This window comes from Lissotriton helveticus, chromosome 6 (genome assembly GCF_964261635.1).
Source record: "Lissotriton helveticus chromosome 6, aLisHel1.1, whole genome shotgun sequence".
NCBI lineage: Eukaryota > Metazoa > Chordata > Amphibia > Caudata > Salamandridae > Lissotriton > Lissotriton helveticus.
The window spans coordinates 16,969,250-16,982,247 of record NC_136067.1 but is presented as its reverse complement, the minus strand read 5'-3'; the positions used below and the strand labels follow the sequence as shown (position 1 = coordinate 16,982,247).

Here is a 12,998-nt window from a genome sequence, read left to right as displayed (position 1 = left end):
AGTCATACTCTTGCATATTTGATTTTCCATGCTTTTCGCACCACTAAATGAACAGGTCATACCTTATCGTTGTTATTTTAGCATGTTTCATTTCTTACCCATCTTTTAAGTACATTCCAGTGTTCAGTTCATGATATATAGATGTTCCTTTTCTTTACCCATCCTTTAGTCGATTCAAGTAATTGCACCGTTTTATTAGTATGGTCCATTCTTACTTTACCTATAGTTCCTCTTCTTGGGGAAATATTTCACTGTGAAATTCTAGTATGTTCCTTATTTTTCCCGTCCCTTAGACAACATACTGAGTCTAAACTCTAAAACCTATATTAGTATGTTCCCTGTTTTTACCTTCCTTTAGACTCTTAAATGGTTGGTCTCATCCACTTTCTTTATGGATACGTGCTCTTTGTAATCTTGGTTATTGATTGCTTACTTATTGTAAATCTTATGCTTTCGGAATCTGATGAAGTTTAGATAAAGGTTTTAAAACTTCCCGTGTCTCTGGTTATTTTCATGAGTGCAAATATAAACAAAGTACTTTTGGTGTCTGCCTTTCTTTACAGCTAGCTCCCTGATCCATTGTGGTCATAGGTACCCGTAATGGTGGATTGGTAAGTCGGGTACAGTCAGTAGGAATAAATAGGAAGGAACAAGGGATACTGATAGTAGAGTGTAAGGTTACACGATTAATAAATGGTAAATCGAAATATATGGGCCCGATACGTATGGGGTAAAATTGTTGGTTAGGTGACCTGCGCGCTCTATCAACTGCACCTCATTAGTACTGGTCTAAAACTCAAATATATCAAAAGGCACCAATCAACCTTTTCAAAGCGACATCCGCTGCACAGTAACCGGTTTCTGTGTTTTTAGTAACTTTTCAACCCTTTGAGCTAGAAACAATCTTGATGGTTAAAATCTGCCGAATATGTAGAAGAGAATGGATTATATGGCAAATGTGGCTTGCAAAAAATGCTGTCACACAATAAAATATTTCCAGTGACCCTGCCTATGCTATTCAGAGCTGTGCTCTGCCAGTCTCTAAAGGGCCTGTGTGATAAAGAGCTCTGCTCTGACAGTCTCGGAAGGGCTTATGCTATAAAGAGCTATGACATGAAAGTCTCAGATGGACAACGTTTGAAGAGCTTTGCTCTGGCAGTCTCTGAAAGACCTAAGCTCCCCTTGCTATGTTCTATGCTTTCCTGAAGGCTCTACGCAATAAAGAGCTATAGCCTGACAGTTCTGGAGAGCCTATGCTACCATGAGTTATGCTCTGACAGTCTCTAATGGTCCTATGCTGCCTTGTGCTGTATCTGAAGGATCTATGCAGTCATGTTATGCAATATGTTGTGCTGTGACAATCTCTGAAGGGCCTACACTGCCATGCTTTATGCTCTGCACCATTGGTGAAGGTCCTATGCTGCCATGTGGTATGCTCTGGCAGTCTCCGATGGTCCTATGCTGCCTCGCGGTAAGCTATAACACATTATGTCGCCATGTGCTATGTCCTGACAGTCTATGGAAGGATTATGCTGCCATATTGCAGGTATTGCCGAGTCCCCACTCACAGACACCCCAATTCCATCCAGTGGCTTCGTGGGTACCACCCCCACTCAACCCCGAGGCATAGATTACACAAAAACATCACAGAACTTTTCTTTGGGTTAGTGGTCGTAACAACCTTGGCCGTATTTTATTAAAACACAACATATTAAAGTTTTGTATATTTAAATATGCAGTAACCTCCCGTAACATTCCATACAATATTCATATACCATATGTGTGTACAATATTATTTACACTGTTTATAGATGACTAACCTTAACAGAGATTCTAATACATAGCCATTCCCAATCCTAAACTAATGAATATATACAATTGTCTCTGCGTATCCCAAATAGAGCCTACAGGCAAGGTCATGACTGGTCCAACTACGTGGTATGTCCACCCCCGCCCCCCGGAGTGACCTTGAGCAGGAGGCCTGTCTGCCCATAAGGGTTCCTAGTTTGCGCACCCCCTATGCCCTCAAATACCACCCCCAAGGGGTGTGCATGAATTGGCTGCAAGGGCCTACTGGAAGGGTGCTCTTCCACAACCTCCACACCCTCCAGCTGACTGGCTATAAGCACCCCGTAGAGTTCCATGAAAGACTGCTGTTTTCCAGCTATCCCCATAATCGATGGCGAAGCCGACTAAGGACTGTAACTGCCCCACCAATCAGGCCAGCATAGTTGGCTGACTTTCCACCCCCCCCAGGAATGCCTTAAGGTCATGCCCTGTCCCGTCCCCGGATTAACCATGCTAGCAAATTTTCTAAGAAAATCTCATTGCCCAACGTTGAGAGGTGAAGGCCATCCTGCAAGAAAACCTCTCCCCCCGAATGCATCCATGTGAGTAAGTTTGGGGTTTTGGGGACCTAAGCAACTAGTCAATCTTCTTATTCACTTTTTTAACACAATGATCAGGGCCCAGACCCAATCGCCCCCCCCTGCCATTTGAATATTGGGATAATGTGGGACCAAGAAAAAAAACAGACTGTGGGTACCTCCTTGCAAACCAACCAATCTCCGTGATCAGTGCCTGAAACACACCCCTCCTGCCCAAGTGTGTCCAGATCGTTGCCCCCAGATGTATCACCACATTTGCAAAGGACGTGCACACCTTAACCAGCATAGACTCTAACATGCTCCTTAACTGCCCGAGCTGCAACCCTTATTCCACATGAAAAGTGATGTTGAACCCTGCCTGACGGGCCCTCTCCAAATACTTTCCTGTGAAAAAAGGATGTTTTAATCTGTTTACCTAAGAATGGCCTATGACCCATACTTCAGTTTCACCCGGCCCCAGGCGGGTTCTGGACTGGACAAGGATATGACGACCAGCTCACAAAAGCAAGCTTCCTTCCTGCGTCATAGGACATGAAAACTGCGAATAATGAAGAAACAATGTTATTAGACACACATCGTAGCCTTAAAACATGTGTAGACTAACATATCGCTTCCAACAGTCAGAAGACCACCGTCCAATGCTCTATACTGCTTGCCCTGTAAGGTCGCTCGCCGCGGCTTCAGTGGGCGCTTAATTTCTGAAGGAATGGGAACCGAATTTGGAAGGGTCCAACCACGCTTCCCTGAGTACTAAATCAAGAACCCTGTTGAACTGGAATTTGGTGAGCGGGGTTCCATCCTCTTCAATTAAAAGTGGACCCCCCCCACACCAGAGGTCTGTTTCCCAAGAATGACTTGAGGTTGCCTACGTGACAGCAAGAGCTTCCTTGAGCTTTATGCAATCTAACCAGGTCCAAACCCCCCGCCGCCCTGGTCCTTTTTTGACTGAGGGATCGATAAAGACAACAAACCCTCCCTGTACCTGGTCAGATGAACTTCCTGTGTGTACCTACAAATGTTCCCACGTGACCCCAATACTGATGCCAATGTGTTAATGCCAATTAGGCACCGGTAATCTGGTTGTGATCCCTGCAAGCGTTGCCACCCCTTTAGAGACCTCCTCACTATGAAAGTGCTGGTTGGATCCCGGTGGCCCAGCACTTTTAAAAAGAAAGAAATCACCACCATACGGCACCATGTACACGCTGCAGAACTCCCCCATCCCTCAATGTCCTCAGAAATGATAAGATATTAGAGGGTTAATGCCAAGTCCCTTCCCATCCTTTTACAAGGGAAATACAATAGGCGCTAAAGCCCCCTCGTAGGCCCGCCTCGTCCTGCGTGCTAGGCTGGCTGCCATGAGGTCTAATAGGTCGGGGCGCCAAGTTGCCGTAGATGGTCTGACAAAGGTGTTGGGTTTTCCCCTGCTATCAGGTGGTATGACTTGAACAGCTGCATCTTGAAATGACAGAGCATCAGCAGCACTATTCAACACCCCTGGTACATGCATGCTTGGCCATAAACAACACATTCAATTTCATTCATTGGAGCACTCTATCTCCTTTAACAGCCTCTGTATTATTTTACATTTAGCTGCCTGCTGGTTAACGCACTCCACTACTGGCATGTTGTCGGACCAAAAATGTATTGCAAAACTACTTTGCCCAAATGGTCAATGCCTGCTAGATGAGGAACAGCTTCAAGAAACCTATATTAGCTGTCAAACCAGTCTTCACCAACCGCGACAGCCAATGCTGCGTGGACCAAGCCCGGCCCAGGATGGTACCAAACCCCTCGCTACCCGTCGTATCTGTCAACAGGCCCAGGTCCTCACTGGGACTGGGGGGACTGGGCCACACCATGGTGCCTTTGAAATCATGCATCAAGTGTGGTGGTGCTTATCCCTCAGGCCAAACTTGCACTGCCCATCAGTTGTTTGCAGCTGATGAAAGGTGACCTTCTCCTTACTCAGTCACTCCTGCAACACGAGGGTGAAAACAGCAATCTTCCTCTGTGAGAGCCATGACACACCATTTATTGATTCTAACTCGATGCCCAGGAATTCAATTTCAGTCAACGGCCCCACAGTTTTGCCTGGTGCTAAAGGGACTCCAAATGTGTCCATGAGTGCACAAAAAGACTACAACGCCATGCCACACTCTTGTGTACCGATTGTGCTCATGAAAAGGAAATCGTCCAAGTAGTGCAGAACACCCAATGACCTGTCACCTGCCTGAAGATCCATTCAGGAATAGAACTCAATTTCTCAAAGTATGAGCAGGAACCAGAGTACCCCATGGGCATGCACTTGTCCATGTGGGATTTCCCATCGAACTGAAAACCCAACAAATGAAAATCCTGTGGGTACACAGGGAGTAGGTGAAACGCTGACTCAATGTCTGTTTTCGCTAAGAGGGTTCCTGGCCCCAGCTCTTGGAGCATCTGTATTGCCTGATGAAGAGAGGCGTACCTGACGGTGCATAATGTACTGACAATCGCATCATTTAGTGATTGCCCCCTGGGAGCGGACAAATTGTGAATCAAGCGAAATGCTCCCGGGTCCTTCATGGGCATAACCCCCACTGGTGAGTAAACAAAACCCTCCACAGGCACAGTCTCAAATGGGCTATCCACTCTACCTAATTGCAGTTCCTTTTCGATCTTTGCCACCACCACCGCTTTGTTGTACCTCACAGATTGTAGTAGCCGAGTGCTAGGATTCTAAAACCCTCTTTGAAACTTTTGAAAATAATCTGGGCCTTGGTTGGGCAACTATATCTTTAACCATGGTATCAATGCACTTCACTGGGGAGGGAGCCCTGATGAGGAGTAAATCATGATTATTATCGCGTCCTACCCCCTTTATTCTTTATTTACTTAAAACATTTGGATTCATGGTAGGAGGGGAGGCCGCAAAAGGAACAAAGGTGCTTGAATCTTCAGGACCCTTGCAGCATGTTGCATGTTTGCTTGGTATAGTCCTAGCATATACACCCCGTGTTACCCGAAGGGCCTGCTCGAAAGGACTGCTGGGGGGTGGTGTCTTGGCACCCTGGTTTCATGTGACTTACCAACAAAATGGGGTCAATCTGATCCCAAGTTATGTCAGGGTCAGTCGCCTTTGCTCTCCTAAATTCCATTTTGTTCTCCTTCCACCCCACCCCCCCGTATTCATCATGCACACAAGCAATCCTATTCTGATAGTATACCATTTGGGTGCCCAAAGTGGTAAAACACTCTGCCATGATTGCTTGACAATTGAAGAAACCCTTTATTCAATTAACCAAAGTCTCTCCAATTTTCTTTTTTTAAGGCTAGTAGCCACAATCCTTGAAGTGGATGCACTCTTAACACCTTTTCCATTTCTGGCTTGTCGAGCAAGAAGTCAAACAAATCCACATATTCCCCTTTCTAGATTTTTTCTTTCACTTCCCGTGGGATGTACCTGCCTAAACGCTCCATGTTGCCCAGTTTACCTAAACCTTACAACAGTTGGGTCATACCTGAGGCTGAGGCATCTTGCTTCTTTGTGGGATCTCCCTCCACCACTGCACAGACGTATCAGGCTCAGGGGCATCCTTGCATTTTCCTGCACAGCCCCAATCAAATCTGATGGCTGCAGCACTACCAGCCACTTATGTCTCCACTGCTACAGTCTGGACTCCTGTCTGCCTGCCTCTGTTAGAAATGGGATCCCTGGCTGGCCAGGGCTTGCGCCAAAGTCAGTCAGAGACCACCACTTCCACGTCAGGGCAGGGAGTTACACGCCAAGATAACCCCTGCTCACCCCCTTGGTAACGTGACACGAGCAGTAAGGCTAAACTCTGAGGCAATGTGAGTTAAGTGTTTGCGCACGCACCCCCAGCAACAACACCCAAGGCCCACCACGAAGGAAACTCCACACAAGGTTATGTATAAAAATAGCCTTTGTATTACACAAAAACACATTAGATGAAAACACACACTTTACAATGTGCCAACAGGCACGGGCAGAATTTACAGGGCATATATGTACAGGACAGGGACACCTGGACCACTGTCAGGAATCAGCACTTTTAGAACTAGAAGTACTGTTAGAAATAGCATGTTGTAGGTCATAGAATAATAATCACTTCAGCACACAACCAGTAACTACTGGTAACCGGTAAGTACCACCTACGCAACCCTAACCACCTTAGGAGAATATTATGCAGGGAACCAGGACCTCACAGGGAACACCTGTACTAGAAGAAAACAACCAAATACCACCATACATTTAGGAGTATAGGCATGGGAACAAAACACATGATGTATAAACATACATTCAGCGGTGTAGGTACAAGGCACATGGCAGCACGCAGGTACCAAACCATCTCCGCTGCTGAAAGAAAGGGGGCAAATGGTAAACTCAACCAACCACTTGCAAGCAAAGCACTCCAGAAAAACAATATGCTGCAGAGGGAAAGATGGATATTCTGGAATCCCTGACCCTTCCTCCAAAAGGCCACCAAAAACCCATTTGCTGCAATAACGTGCAAAAAAATAGCACTCCTAAACGCTTCCTCCTCACCTGGGCCTCATCGCTAGAGCCACCACCACAATATCCGAATTGTGGGTCAGGCGAGGGTAATCACTCGAGGAGTGGCTCCTAGCTGGCCCCAAGCAGAGAACAGCTGATTCCCATTGCACTGCTTTCCCTCCTGTTCGACTTGCCAGCACTGCAAACCTTTAGAGAAGAGGAGACAAAACATGAGAAAAGTGGTCCGTAAATCAGTGAAAACACACTTTCAGAAGACCCCTTGCTGTGATGGAGCAGCCGGCGGGGCGATGCAGGTGATGCAATTGAAGTGGCGAGAAAAAGATAGCCCCGTGTCACAAAGCAAGGCAGATTGACTAACCTTGCAATCCAGATACAGCTGGAGCGATGTCGTTGCTCTATTCGTCCCTCCCTTGGAGAGCTACCCCTAGTGAGTATCTATATCAACACTTCACCAAGAGGATCTCACCCAGGGAAGGGGAAAAGTGGAGAAAGAAAATATAAAGGCTGGCAGCCAGAAACCATCTACAGCAATCGGTGACCAAATAGTCACCCTCCGTAGTTCAGTATAATAGGTTCCTGCAGGAAAGACATAAACGATAACATAAATACAACCCACCCTTCCCTTTTGGCTATCTGTCTTTATGTGTATATGTGTGAACTCACTTACTTAAGAAAACTGCCACAAACATCCAAGAAAAAGATCATAAAAGAAAAGCAAAAATAAAGCAAAGAAAAAAAGGATGAAAAGGCTTCCCATGAATTATAGTTCTGTTGAGGTATGGGTTGTATCCATCACAGGTAATTAGTCATTCAAATATTTATCCACGTAGCTTAGGAAATGTTTTCCTTCCTGCTAGCAACACAGTAACTGATTCAATCTGTTTCAAGGTTCAAAGGCAATTGCTCTTGCTTTGTGACCCACTCGTAAAAAATATGTACGGAGTCTCGTAACAGCTCTCAAGAGAAAAGAAAACAAATTGGAACCTCTGTCCCAATTTCGAATGAAAAGTCCAAGTTCAAAACGAGCACTTACGTGCAGGAGAAAGCGTCTCCCACACGCTTCCACCTACTTGATTTCAAACGGAAAATCCAAAGCGCATCAAACGCTACAAACACAGAGAGCTTCTTCGTGGCTCCCGCCAGCTCCTTCCCAGCGCGATTTCAGTGTGGCTCCAGGATAAGGGTCAAAGTTCACGGAACGCCGCGAACACAGGAATCGACTCAAAATCTCCAACTCGGCAAACAAAGATCAGAACCAGCAACAATCTCTCCTGAGGCAAGACACGGGAAGTTCAAGGTAACACCACAGGTGACAAGCACCAGTTGCTAGCAGGAGACAGTACTTATAGAACACGGAGAGCAGGAGTGAGAGAAAAGAGAGGACAGACCACATACTCGAGCATTCTGGGAAACGTATTCTCCTATCTAACGTGCCTGAATCATGACAGAACCCCCCCACTACGACCGCCGTCCCGGCGGTCCACCAGGTTTAGAAGGATGTAAGGTGTGAAATCGTCTCAACAAATCAGGACAATGTAGGTTAGTATGCGGTTCCCAAGAGCGTTCTTCAGGCCCATACCCTTTCCAGTCTACCAAATACTGCAAGACACCCCTTTGTCTCCTGGAATCAAGCACTGCCCGCACCTCATATTCTACCTCTCCCTCAATCCCCAAAGAACAAGGTCTCACAACAACCCTGGTACCCGGTATATACGGTTTCAACAAAGACACATGGAACAAAGGGTGTATGTGCCAAGAAGGGGGCAGCTGCAACTTCATGGCAACCGGATTGACCACAGCAACAATGGGATAAGGCCCAACAAATTTGGGTTGCAAATGAGTATTTCCCTTAAACTTCAAGTGTTTGGTACTCAACCACACCTTATCTCCCAGTACATAACTCGGCTCAGGGGTTCTTTTTCTGTCCGCTTGTTGTTTATCGTGGTTTCTGGCTGCCACCAGATGCTCCTTAGCATCATGCAAAACAGAAAGAAGATGTGTATGATGTTGTTGAATAGAGGGTAGGGGAGACACACCAGGTTGTTCGAAAGGCAAAGAATTAGGGAGATCTGTGAAGATCTCGACAGTGTGTCTGGCACCCAGGAGATGGTGACGCCATTCCTCACATGCTCTGTTTATAGCCAGCAATTCTTTGTCAGTGATACTATAGTTAACCTCACTAGAAGACAGTTTCCGAGAAAAGTATGCCACCGGATGTAATTGGCCAGAATCAGGGTTTCTTTGTGATAAGATGCCTCCGATAGCATATTGTGAGGCATCCGTCTCCATCACAAAGGGCTGACTGGCATCAGGATGTCGCAAAATGGGCACCGTGATGAAACGGGTCTTCAAGGCTTGGAAAGCATGTTCAGCAGAGTCAGTCCATTTGAAAACCGCTCCTTTCTTTAAGAGATAGGTCAATGGTTGTATGATTCGGGAGAAGTCTTGGATGAATCGGCGATAAAAATTTGCAAATCCCAGGAAACTTTGCAAGGCTTTTACACACGTGGGGGATTCCCACTGAATAATAGCTTGTGTCTTTTTATGGTCCATCCGCAAACCATGTGGTCCTATGACGTATCCAAGAAACTCTACTTCCGTAGTATGAAAGAAGCATTTCTCTAATTTGGCATAGAGTTCATGTTGATGCAACCTTTCCAGTACTTCAATAACGTGCTTCACATGATCTTCTGGAGAGGGAGAATAAATCAGGATATCATCAATATAGACTATGCACTACACTTTAATAATTGCTGCTAAATATAAACGTCCCCCTTTTCTTTGCATATTTTGCACATGTTATTGCACTTTAGACCTGGAATAGGTCTCTTGTTTAAAGTACCACCTATCTGCATGTTGTACTAAATGTAAAAAAAGGGCTGCTATTTACAAGTGATTACTCTATGGTATATTGATGTGATATGTTTTGCATTAATTTGCTGATTGTCGTTAAGTGCTATGTCCAATCCTTGCCTATTTTGCACACATTACTGCACTTTTCGCCCTGTGTAGGTCTCTTATTTAGTATTATCCCCCCCGGCATGCCTTGCATAAAACGTGTAAACTGACGCTATATTTAGTGATTATTTTCTCTTTTAGATTTTATTTTTGCCTGTATTAATGCAATTGTTTTAGTAGTTTCATCATTCTTTATAAAAGTGACTTCAATTGTATTTATGAATGTTGCTATATGGTTGTATCTATACAAACCGAATAAAGCATTTTGAAACTGAACTGACTATGCATGATACGTCAAGCAAGCCCCTCAACACCTCATCCATAAAATATTGAAATGCCGCAGGGGCATTGCACAGGCCAAAGGGCATGACCTGGTACTCATAAAGCCCATATTTGGTGCGGAATGCTGTTTTCCACTCGTCTCCACTGCGGACTCTGACCAAATGATACGCACCCCGCAAGTCAAGTTTGGTATATATCCTTGCGTCCTTCAACTGATCCAATAGGACCGGTATCAGAGGAAGCGGGTACTTGTTCTTTCTGGTCACCCGATTGATGGCTCTATAATCGATACATATGCGTAATCCTCCTTCCTTTTTAGGGATGAAAAAGAGAGGAGACGATGCAGGCGAAGTAGAGGGACGTATAAATCCCGATTCCAATAGCTTCTTCAGATATTGTTGAAGATAGGTGTTCTCTGCCTCAGTAAGAGCATATATCCTGCTACAAGGGATGCTAGCTCCAGGCTCCAACTCGATTACACAATCGTACTCTCTGTGTGGAGGTAACTTGCTAGCTTCCTTCTCACTGAAGACCTCTTGGTACCGTCGATAGACCTCAGGAAGGGTGGTGACAGCATTTACACTCAGAAATCATCCTCCATCCGCCAAAGAACATGCTGGGGATTCCATTCGAATTTCCTCATGTATACACTGAAGGGTACAATGATCAGCACAGTAGTCCGAGCTGAGTGTGATCGTAAGAGCTGCCCATCTTACAACAGGATCGTGTTGTGTTAACCACGGCATTCCCAGGATCAGCTTGAACTGAGGAGCATCAATGAGATTGAAGGAAATGTGCTCGTAATGATTTTGTCCTACTTGCATGATCAATTGGCGAGTATGGTAACACACCAGGCCCGACGTCAAGTCTGAACCATCTACGGCCTTTACGACTTCAGGTGTTTCTTTCTGAATGCATGGAACTCCCAGGCTCTTGGCATATTGCAGATCTAGAAAATTGCCTGTAGCTCCTGAATCCAACATTGCATGTACCATCACGGGTGTTTCTCCTGGCCATTTGATGGTAACGCACAAGTTCATATGGGGTACTGAAGGTTGCATTGTGTTCACAACAGCATGATAGACCGCTTTCTCTTTGTCTTGGCTCAAACAAGGGGTCTCAAGCTTGTCTGAGCATTCTCGTTTCCCGAAGCTCTAAAGGGATACTCAACTGCTGGAACGTTTCTTGCTCCCTTGGTCTTCGCTTTACAATCTTTGATAAAGTGCCTCGCCTTTCCGCAATACATGCAGAGCTTCTGATTGCGTCTTCGGGTTCGTTCTTCTGGACTTAATGGACCCCGTACTCCTCCGATCTGCATAGGTTCAATTGCATCATTAGGTGCAGCACCCTCTGTAACAGCTCTAGGTTTGGATGACAGAAAACGCATTTCGTATCGATGCTTATCGCCTTTGCGTTCCTGTAGTCTATGATCCAGCTGTACTGTAAGATCGATCAACTCTGCACATGTCGTCGGCATATTCACCACTTGAGCCAGCACGTCCTTTAACTCCCCTCTCAACCCTTGATAAAACAAGGAGACTCTTTTTGCAGGTGGCCAATCAGTTTCAACAACAAGACTGTTGAAAGTAGTGATATAGGACAAAAGATCTTGTGAGCCCTGTCTGAGTGTAATGAGTTCCCTATCTAGGGAAAGCATGTGAGCCTTGCGATCAAACAATTTCCGCATTTCTTCGCAAAACTTATCAAAATCATTTCAGACAGGATAATTTCTCTCAATTAGAGGAAAGGACCAGCTTGCAGCATTACCACCTAAATAAGACAGCATAAAAGCTGTTTTAGAATGGTCGTCGGAAAAGACAGCGGGTTTGCACATAAAATGCAATTTACACTGTCCCAGGAAGGTACTGTATTTTTTAGGGTCCCCATAAAACCTCTCTGGTGGTGCTAATGGTAGTTGTACTGGTTGTATGACCTGAATAGTAGACGGTCCTTGCATTCCTTGTATCACAGGGGTAGGAGTCTGCACAGGAGGGGAGAAGGTAGCTTCTCTAATATAATGGGCTCCCTTAGAACCTATAGGGCCAGACCGAGCCACATCCGCAACCTCATGTCTAAGGATACTCATATCGTTCCTCATTCCTTGATTTTCCCCTCTAATAGCCTCCACTTCCACCCTCAAAGCGGAAATGGCGTCCAACACAGACACCAGGACCCTATCAGTATCCATCGCTCAGGCCGTATGACTACGTGGGCTTGTCACTCTGTCACAAAGCAAGGCAGATTGACTAACCTTGCAATCCAGATACAGCAGGAGCGATGTTGTTGCTCTATTCGTCCCTCCCTTGGAGAGCTACCCCTAGTGAGTATCTATATCAACACTTCACCAAGAGGACCTCACCCAGGGAAGGGGAAAAGTAGAGAAAGAAAATATAAAGTCTGGCAGCCAGAAATCATCTACAGCAATCTATGACCAAATAGGCACCCTCCGTAGTTCAGTATAATAGGTTCCTGCAGAAAAGACATCAACGATAACATAAATACAACCCACCCTTCCCTTTTGGCTATCTGTCTATATGTGTATATGTGTGAACTCACTTACTTAAGAAAACTGCCACAAACATCCAAGAAAAAGATCATAAAAGAAAAGCAACAATAAAGCAAAGAAAAAAAGGATGAAAAGGCTTCCCATGAATTATAGTTCTGTTGAGGTATGGGTTGTATCCATCACAGGTAACTAGTCATTCAAATATTTATCCATGTAGCTTAGGAAATGTTTTCCTTCCTGCTAGCAACACAGTAACTGATTCAATCTGTTTCAAGGTTCAAAGGCAATTGCTCTTGCTTTGTGACCCACTCGTAAAAAATATGTAGAGAGTCTCATAACAGCTCTC

The 12,998-nt window shown here is 45.2% G+C and overlaps 1 long non-coding RNA gene across 2 annotated transcripts in view; it reads right to left on the bottom strand.

Annotated features, from left to right (window-relative positions):
- Positions 1 to 2,806: 2,806 nt before the first annotated feature.
- Positions 2,807 to 12,998, bottom strand: part of LOC144761192 (uncharacterized) — a 132,791-nt gene continuing 122,599 nt past the window's right edge. For both annotated transcript variants that reach the window (XR_013595615.1, XR_013595618.1), the window contains one exon: positions 2,807 to 2,925. This is a non-coding gene — a long non-coding RNA (uncharacterized LOC144761192). The remainder of the gene's footprint in view (positions 2,926 to 12,998) is intronic.